Source organism: Pipistrellus kuhlii, unplaced genomic scaffold, assembly GCF_014108245.1.
Source record: "Pipistrellus kuhlii isolate mPipKuh1 unplaced genomic scaffold, mPipKuh1.p scaffold_m20_p_1, whole genome shotgun sequence".
Taxonomy (NCBI): Eukaryota; Metazoa; Chordata; class Mammalia; order Chiroptera; family Vespertilionidae; genus Pipistrellus; species Pipistrellus kuhlii.
This window is the reverse complement of record NW_023425404.1, coordinates 110,325,362-110,334,418: the sequence shown is the minus strand read 5'-3', so window position 1 is coordinate 110,334,418 and position 9,057 is coordinate 110,325,362. Positions and strand designations below refer to the sequence as shown.

The 9,057-nt window shown below is 35.0% G+C and overlaps 1 pseudogene; it reads left to right on the top strand.

Moving 5' to 3' along the window:
- LOC118709545 lies at positions 1 to 119 on the top strand (annotated as a pseudogene).
- Positions 120 to 9,057: the final 8,938 nt, after the last annotated feature.

Sequence of the window (9,057 nt, the reverse complement as noted above, 5' to 3'; positions counted from 1 at the left end):
GTCTATGGCCATACTATCCGGAATGTGCCCAATCTCATCTGATCTTGGAAGCTAAGCAGTGTTGGGTCTGGTTAGTATTAGGATGGGAGACCACCTGGAAATACTGGGTACTGTAGGCTTTAAAAAAAAAATAAAAATTAAAAATAAAAGCAAACACTAAATTCTGCTGAGGTGAATTCTACTTTTATTTCCATTTTTTTTCTGTCTATTATTTTTCTTATTCTTTTTTTATCTTTTAAAAAAGTTATTGGTTTGAACTTGTAGAGCAGCTCACATACCATGCTTAGGTTTGGACTTCATACTCAGCCACCTTAAGGGGGGTCCCATGCATGAACAGGCCAAGAACAAGCAAGATACAATTACAATAGGAGTGTCCACATAGCCCACACAAGGTGCATTTTCAAAATAGCACTGTACATTGGAGACTGTACATTGGGTCCCAAAGAACACCTATTACATAAGTCTACCCCATGCATGAACAGGCCAAGAACAAGCAAGATACAATTACAATAGGAGTGCTCACATAGCCCACACAAGGTGCATTTTCAAAATAGCACAGTACATTGAGTCCCAAAGAACACCTATTACATAAGTCTACCCCATGAATACCAAGAGTCATAGCAGATCTATCTGATAAATAGAAACAAACGGAAAGAGGCAGCCAAAATTGGGAGACAAAAAAAAAAAAATAGACTTCAAATGAAAGAACAAGAGGAATATTTAGGAAAAGAGCAAAATGAAATGGAGGCAAGCAATTTATTAGATATAGAGTTCAAAGTAATGGAGGTAAGAATGGTAGAGGAATGTAGTATGAACTATAACAGTATGAAAAAGGACAGAAACCATGTAAAACAGCCAGTCAGAAAGAAAGAATACCACAATTATAGCAGTACACCAGAAGGAATAAAAAGTACATTTGATGAAGCAGAGGATTGAATCAGAAATTTGAAAGACAAGGTAGCAAAAAAGCACCCAATAAAGCAGCAAAAATAAAAAAGCATTAAGATCATTTAAAGGCATTTGAGAACAACATAAAGAGTGAAAATATCTGCATTATAGGGGCACCAGAAGGAGAAGAGAGAAAATAATAGAAAAACTATTTGAAGAAATAATGACTAACAAACTTTCTTAAACCTGATAAAGGAAATGGATGTCCAATTTCATCACTTGAACTCAACATAGTACTAGAAGTCCTAGCTATAGTAATTGGATAAGAAGTAATAAAAGGCATCCAAATTGGAAAGGAGAAAGTAAAGCTGTCATTATTCAAAAATGGCATGGTATTGTGCTTAGAAAACCCTTAGAGCTCTACCAAAAAGCGAATAGATCTAATAAATGAATTCTGCAAAGCAGGATACAAAATTAATATTCAGAAATCCATGGACTTTCTAAAAACCATTAATGAACTGTGGCAAAGGGGAAATCACATTTACTATTACATCAACAAAATAAGATACCTAAAAAAATTTAACCAAGGAAGTAAAAGACCTGTACTCAGAAACCTGTAAGACATGAATAAAGAAATTGAGGAAGATATAAATAAGTAGAAACATATACTGTGTTCATGTATTGGAAGAATTAACATCATTAAAATGTCCATACTACCCAAAGCAATACATAGATTCAATGCAATCCCTATAAAATTCCAATGATGTATTTCACAGATCTAGAATAAAATACTCCAAAAACTTATATGGAACCAAAAAAGATCCCCAAAACATCAGCAATCTTGAGAAAGAAGAACAAAGTTGGAGAGAACACAATATCAGATATCAAACTATACTACAAGGCTACTGTAATCAAAACAGCCCTGTATTGTCATAAGAACAGGTATATAGATCAATGAAACAGAACAGAGAACCTAGAAATCAACCCACACATATATGGTCAATTAATATTTGACAAAGGAGGCAAGAGCATACAATGAAGTCAAGACAGTCTCTTCAATCAATGGTGTTGGGAAATTTGGTCAGACACATGCAAAAAAATAAATCTAGGTCACTAACTTACACCATACACAAAAACAAACTTAAAATGACTTAAGGACTTAAATGTAAGATGGGAAACCATAAAAATCCTACAAGACTCCATAGGCAGCAAAATAGCATACTCTTCAAAGTGGGCAGGATGCATGGGAGTTTTCAAAGACAGGAAACAGGCAGGTGACAAAATCAGAAACAATGAAACTAGGAAAAACCTCCAGATCATAGAGCAAACCGTGACAGCAGGAATCTGGATGTCATTATGGATTACAAGTCAGGAAGCATTTCATTTAAAAAAAAATTTTTTTTTTCAGTTACAATTGCAATGTAATGTTAGTTTCACATGTCCAACACAGTGATTAGCCATTTATATAACTTGTGAAGTGATCACCCCAATAAGTCCAGTACCCATCTGACACTATATTATGCATAGTTATTTCAATGGACACAACTTTCTTTTCTATGCCGGTTTAAAACAATTTCCTGGTAAGGACAAGAACATTCCCACAGCTGCTAGCTCTCTCAAGAGTCTTTGAATGCTAAGAGTATAATAATTCATATAATAAAAGAATCGCAGCCCCAAAGGACTGGAAATGAAGAGCAAGCCATAATTTATGTCATGAGTTCATGTCTTCAGGTGCAGCCAAGCCCCATCCCAAGGTGATGGAAGAATTTAAGTATGTAACCAGGGAGTCACTACTGGTAATTTTTAAAAAAAATCATGTACAAGAGAATAACCAGAAAATTCATGATAAGTTAATGTCACAAGTTTTTGAAAAGAGATGAACTCCAGAAACTCCAAACTAATAACTTTGGGCAACATTTGGTCACATTATAGAATGAATTTTAAGCACGTGCCCTGTGAGCACTTTGAAAGGAATGTGTTGACTGCTAGAAGACTTGGAGTCACCAGGGACAAGTCCTGCCAAGCTAACCTCATCGCCTTTGTGAAAATATTTTACTAGCTGCGGGATTTGGGGAGTAACATAGATCTAGTGTTTCTTTGTTTTAGGGAAACATTTGGCAAAGTCAATGAAGATACCACTATGGATATTGTGGCAAAATGCACGTAATATGAAAGTACTCTTGAATGGCTGGGGTCTATTTGAAAACTGTGCTCCAAATAGAAGGGCAAAATATTTGGTACATATATTGGTGACATTTGGTGAGTGTCCAAGTCACTGTTCTCAAATTCTTACTAGAGTACCTATGAATATATAGGAAAGAAGAAAGTGAAATTAGGACTGCTTACCACATCAGTGCTAATATGGGGAGGGGAATTCTCACTAAATTTAAGGCGGATGAAAAGGACATTCAATAATCTATAAATGATTGCCTAAATGTAGGTAGGAAGACCTGCTCCTTTCTTATCCTCACCCTATTTAAATTTCTGCTTTAGAAACATGGATGTAGTAAACTTAAAAAACTGGACTTCTATTTCCCTGCATGAGAACAAAGACTACAGTCACAAGAGCAACAAGTCATAGAAATAATTCTAAAAAGAAACAAATAAATCTCTAAGAAGAAAGTTATAGTACTTTACCAAGTAATATAAAAATATGAATAGAGAATCAAATTTCTTCATGGAAAGGTTAAACGTAAATATGTTAATTTTTCCATAATTAATTATAAGTTTAATAGATCATAATGAAATCATGAAGAATTTCTTTTTTGGGCTTGACAAAAACATCCTGTGTGCATCTGCAAAAACTAAACAGTAAGAATGGCTAATAAAACTGTCCCTGGTGTATTCTGGAAGTTAGGGCATGAAAAAGAAAACATCATAAATCAATGAAGAATGAATCCATTCATTAACAAGACATTAGTTTTGAAAAAACAAACAAACAAAAACTCGGGTTAGAGCCTTTTTCTTGTACCAAATTGCAAAATAAAATGTAAATATTTAAACTATTAGAAGAATGAAAATATAGATGAATATTTGACGGTGTTGGAATAAGGATGTCACTAAGCCTATTCCCATGAAAAGACCCATACAGAATAAACACACCAACAACTATTGATTTGAGCATAAACTTTATTTTAAAACCAGAGTCCCAGTGCACAAAATTCATGCATGGGTGTGGGTTTCCTCAGCCTAGCTTGCACCCTCTCCAATTCAGGACATCCCTCTCACATTCTGGGACTGTTGGTTCCTAACTGCTTACCTGCCTGCTTGATTGCCCCTAACTGCCCCTCTCCCAGCCTGCTTGCCCCTTATTGCCCCTCCCTCCCTCCTGCTGTCCTAGTCACCTCACACAGCATATTATTCAGTCATTACTATGAGGGTGTTCTGATCAATTTGTATATTACCCTTTTATTAGTATAGATCATTTTTATTAAACATTTAATTTTGAGATAATTAGAGATTTACATCCATTTGTAAGAATTACACAGAGATTCTATGTACATTTTACTCTATTTTTCCACATGGGAACATCTTGCAAAACTATAGTAAAATATCCCAGCAAGGATGTTGACATTGATAAAGTTAAGACACAGAATATTTCCACCCTCACAAGAGTTGCTCCCAGTGCCCTTTCATAGCCACACCCACTTCTCTCCTGCCCTTTCTTCTCCACCTTTAATCTCTGCAACCCTCCTGTTCTTCATTTCTATAATTTTTAAATTTCAATATGTGACCTAAACGAAATCAGACAGCATGCAATCTTTGGGATTGGCTGTTTTTCCAGCATCAGCATGATTCTCTAAAGCACATGTGTCAAACACAAGGCCCGCGGGCCAAATCCGTCCCGCCAGGCCTTGCAATGTGGCCCGCACCGCGCTGTTATCACTGCACTCCGCTGCGTTTCCATCACAATGACAGTTTATGACTGTTCAGTAAACCATTCGGCCTGCGATTTAGGCTGGATTTTAGATTTTGGCCCCTTCTCTGATTGAGTTCGACACCCCTACTCTAAAGATTCATGGAAGTTGTTGCATATATCATTATTCCACTCCTTTTAATCGTTGAGTAGTGTTCTATAGTATTAGAGGTACCAGTGTGTTTAAGCAGTTACCCATTGAAGGACATCTGGCTTGTTTCCAGGTTTGGGTTATTATGTATAAAACTGCTATAAAAATTAGTGTATAGGATTTTGTGCAAATGTAAGTTTTCACTTATCTGGAATAAATGCTCAATAATGCAACTGCTGAATTGTTGGAAACTGGGTGTAAGCTAGCATGGCCCTTTCACCAGAAGGGACTAGCAAGGATAGCCCCCCACCCACACAGTTTTCACAGGCTTGTTTGGATGGCGATTATCAGTAGAATGAGAGCAACCTTTATAGAATGAGAGCAACCTTTCATGGCTTACCAAGAAGTCTGTTACTATTTACTGAGATTTGCTGTACTGAGAATCTGCCTGATTTGCTATATCAAGAATTTGCCCTTCTGCTTTGTCTCTCCCTTAAAGATTAAGAGGAACAAAGAATACATTCCTCTTGACAGACCTCCTATTCAGTGTTTTGTGTATAAAAGGCATTACAAAGGTAATAAAGTTGCTGCAGTCGGTCAATGGTTACCTGCAGTCCTCCCAATCCCGCTTTCCTTTCTCAATTCCTACCTTCCTACCTCAACCCGGTTCAACCTGTCAGGCTGGCCCTGGCACTGAATCAATTATACAATAGCTACAGTGTTAATTTTTAAGACACCACCAAACTGTTTTTCAGAATGGCTATTCCACTTTACGTTCCTACCATCAATGTATTAAGCCGGCAGTCGGATGTCCTTAGCGCTGCTGTGGAGGCTCTCAGCCATGAGCCTGGCTTCTGCCTGAGCCGTGCTCCCCCTGTAGGAGCGCACTGACCACCAGGCGGCAGCTTCTGGGTTGAGCGTCTTCCTCCGGGCGGTCAGTGCGTGTCATAGTGACCGGCCATTCTGCTGTTTGGCCGATTTACGTATTAAACTTTTATTATATAGGAATTGCCCTTATTTTCCTTTATGAAATGTCTGTGCATATTTTTTGTTTATTTTATAATTAGATCATTTTTTTTAATGTTGCTTTTTTATTGTTGTGTTTTGAGCATTTATAGTGGTATGTAGTTTGTAAATGTTTTTACAAATAATTAGATTGTCTTTTCATATTCTTAAAAGGTCTTGCATAGAAAAACAATTTAATTTTTATGAAGTCTAATTTATTACCTTTTTATTTTATGGTATTGTTTAAGAACTTGCCTGAGCCCATGTTTTTGTCTTATGTCTTTTTTTCTGAATATTTTCTAGATTTATATTTTATGTTACACTTGGGTCTGTGATTCATGTTGATTTGAGTTTTATATAAAGTGTGAGGTTTAGGGTTAGGTTTATTTTTTTTGCTTATTTGCTCCATTTTTTGAAAATACTACCTTTCCTCTGTTTCATTGTTTTACACCTTTGCCAAAAAATCAGTTGGACATATTTGTGTGGGTCTATTTATGGGCTCTTTATTTTACTCCATTGATCTATCCTGTCACTACAGTCTTGATTACTATAGCTATATAATAAATCTTGAAATTGGGTAGACTGATTTCTCCCACTTTATTCTTATTTTTCAAAATTGTTTCAGCTATTTTAGTTCCTTTGCCTTTCTGTAAAATATTTTTAGGAAAATCTTGTCTATATGTACAAAATAATCTTGCTGGGATTTTAATAGCCATTGCATAAAACCTACATATGGGCTTTGGAGAGAATTAACATCTAAATTATATTGAATATTCCAATTCATGGACATGGCATCCTAGTATATCTATTTCTTTAGATATTATTTTTTAATTTCTTTCATCAGCACTTGGTAGTTTTTAGCATACAAGTCCTGTACAGGGTTTCTTAGATTTATACCTAACTACATCAATATTTTTAGCAATTGTTTTAAGAAGTATTTTATTTTTAATTTTAGTGTCCACAGGTTCCTTGCTAGTCTATAGAAACATAGTTGATAAAAAAGAATATACTTGCCTTTTCTCCAATCTTATAGGGAAAGCAGACCATCATTTCCCACTAACTATGTTAGCTTTAGGTTTTTATAGATGCTCAAGTTGGGTACATTCCCCTTTATTCCTATTTTTCTGAGTGTTTTAAATAATGAATGGGTGTTGAGTTTTGTCAAATGCTTTTCCTGCCTTTATTTATATGATTAGATGATTTTTATTTTTTAGTCTATTAAAATCATGGCTTGCATTGATTCTTACATAAATCCCATTTGATTATAGCATATTAATCTTTTTATATATTGCTGAATTCTATTTGCTAATATTTTAAAAACATTTTCACATTCATATCCATGAGTTGTCTATACTTTTCCTATAATGTGTTGTCTCCTTCTGGTCTTGGTATCAGGGTAATACTAGCTTTATAAAAAAAATTAGGAAATATTCCACCTTTTTCCTTTTTGAAAGAGATAGCATATAAGTGGTATTATTCTTTGCTAAACATTTAATAGGAAAATTTATTGATTTGGACACAAGCTATTGTTTTAATCAAGAGTAATCTTAAAGATAGATTGAAATAATGAGTCACTGTGTTCTATCATTGTAACTGCTATATTTACCAAATGTATAGAGGACTTAAAGCTGAAAGTTATTCTATTGTTGGAAGAATGAGATTTTACATTTATCTAGGTGGATTGAAATGTTCCACCTTGGTACTGAATCCTCTATTCTAGCCACACTGGTCTTGCTGTTCCCACTTCAGGGTCTTTCTCCCTGCCCTACTATATCCCTGGGATGTTCTTATTCCATATCCTTACACAATTTCCTGTTAACATAATTCAGTTTTGCTTAAAGAAGGCTCTTTAGGGAAGCCTTCAACTGGCTAACCTGCCCACATATTTCCCACCTCTGTACTACCACTTTCCTGTCTTATTTTCTTTACTTTTCCTCATGGCATTTAACAAAGCCTCATGTTTTTCTGCTTTTCTTTCCCTTTCTCTTTCCATTGTTTTCCTTTATTTCTTCTTTCAATCCATCTATCTACCTGTTCACCTGTTCATCCATTTATCCATTCATCCATCCATATATCCATCCACCCACCCCCTTTCTTAAGTCTTTCCATAAAAATGTAATCTGGAAAGAGAGATAGATAATTGTCTTGTTCGCTGCATTATTTCTAAAGCTTAGAACAATGTTTAAAGCATAGTAGATGCTCAGTACTTTAAGTGAATAAATGGATAAATGGGTAATTAAAATTTGTTAACTAAAAATTAGAAATTATAAATTAAACTTTTTTCCTTCAAACAAACAGTTATTTACTAGATCCTGGAGAGGAAAATGGTCATTTCTTTAGTGACTTTATAACTAATAGAAGTAAGAATATTTTTTGAGGAAACTCCATATTGTCTTCCACAGTGGTTGCACCAGTCTGCATTCCCACTAACAGTGCAAGAGGTTTCCTTTTTCTCCCCATCCTAGCCAGCACTTGTCATTTGTTGACTTGTTTATGATAGCCATTCTGACAGGTGTGAGGTGGTACCTCGTTGTTGTTTTGATTTGCATCTCTTGGATGATTAGTGACTTTAAGCATGTTTTTCATGTCAACCAGTCTTCTGTATGTCCTCTTTCAAAAAGTGTCTATTTTGGTCCTTTGCCAATTTTTTGATTGAATTGTTTATCTTTTTTTGTTAAGTTGTATGAGTCCCCTATATATTTTGGAGATTAAACTCTTATTAGAAATAACATTGGTAAATATGTTCTCTTATGCAGTGGGCTTTATTGTTGGTTTATTGATGGTTTCTTTTGCTGTGTAGAAGTTTTTTATTTTGATGTAATCCCATTTGTTTATTTTCTCCTTACTTTCCATTGTTCTAGGAGCTGTATCAGTAAAGATATCGCTACAACATTTGTCTGCTATTTTACTGACTATGGATTCTTTTAAGATTTTTATAGTTTTCCATCTTATGTTTAAGTCCTTTATCCATTTTGAGTTTATTTTTGTGTATGGTGTAAGTTGATGGTCTAGTTTCATTTTTTTGCATGTATCTGTCCAATTTTCCCAATAGCATTTATTGAAAGACTGTCTTGACTCCATTGTATGCCCTTGCATCCTTTGTAAAATATTAATTGAGCATAATAGCATGGGCCGATTTCTGGGTTCTCTGTTCTGT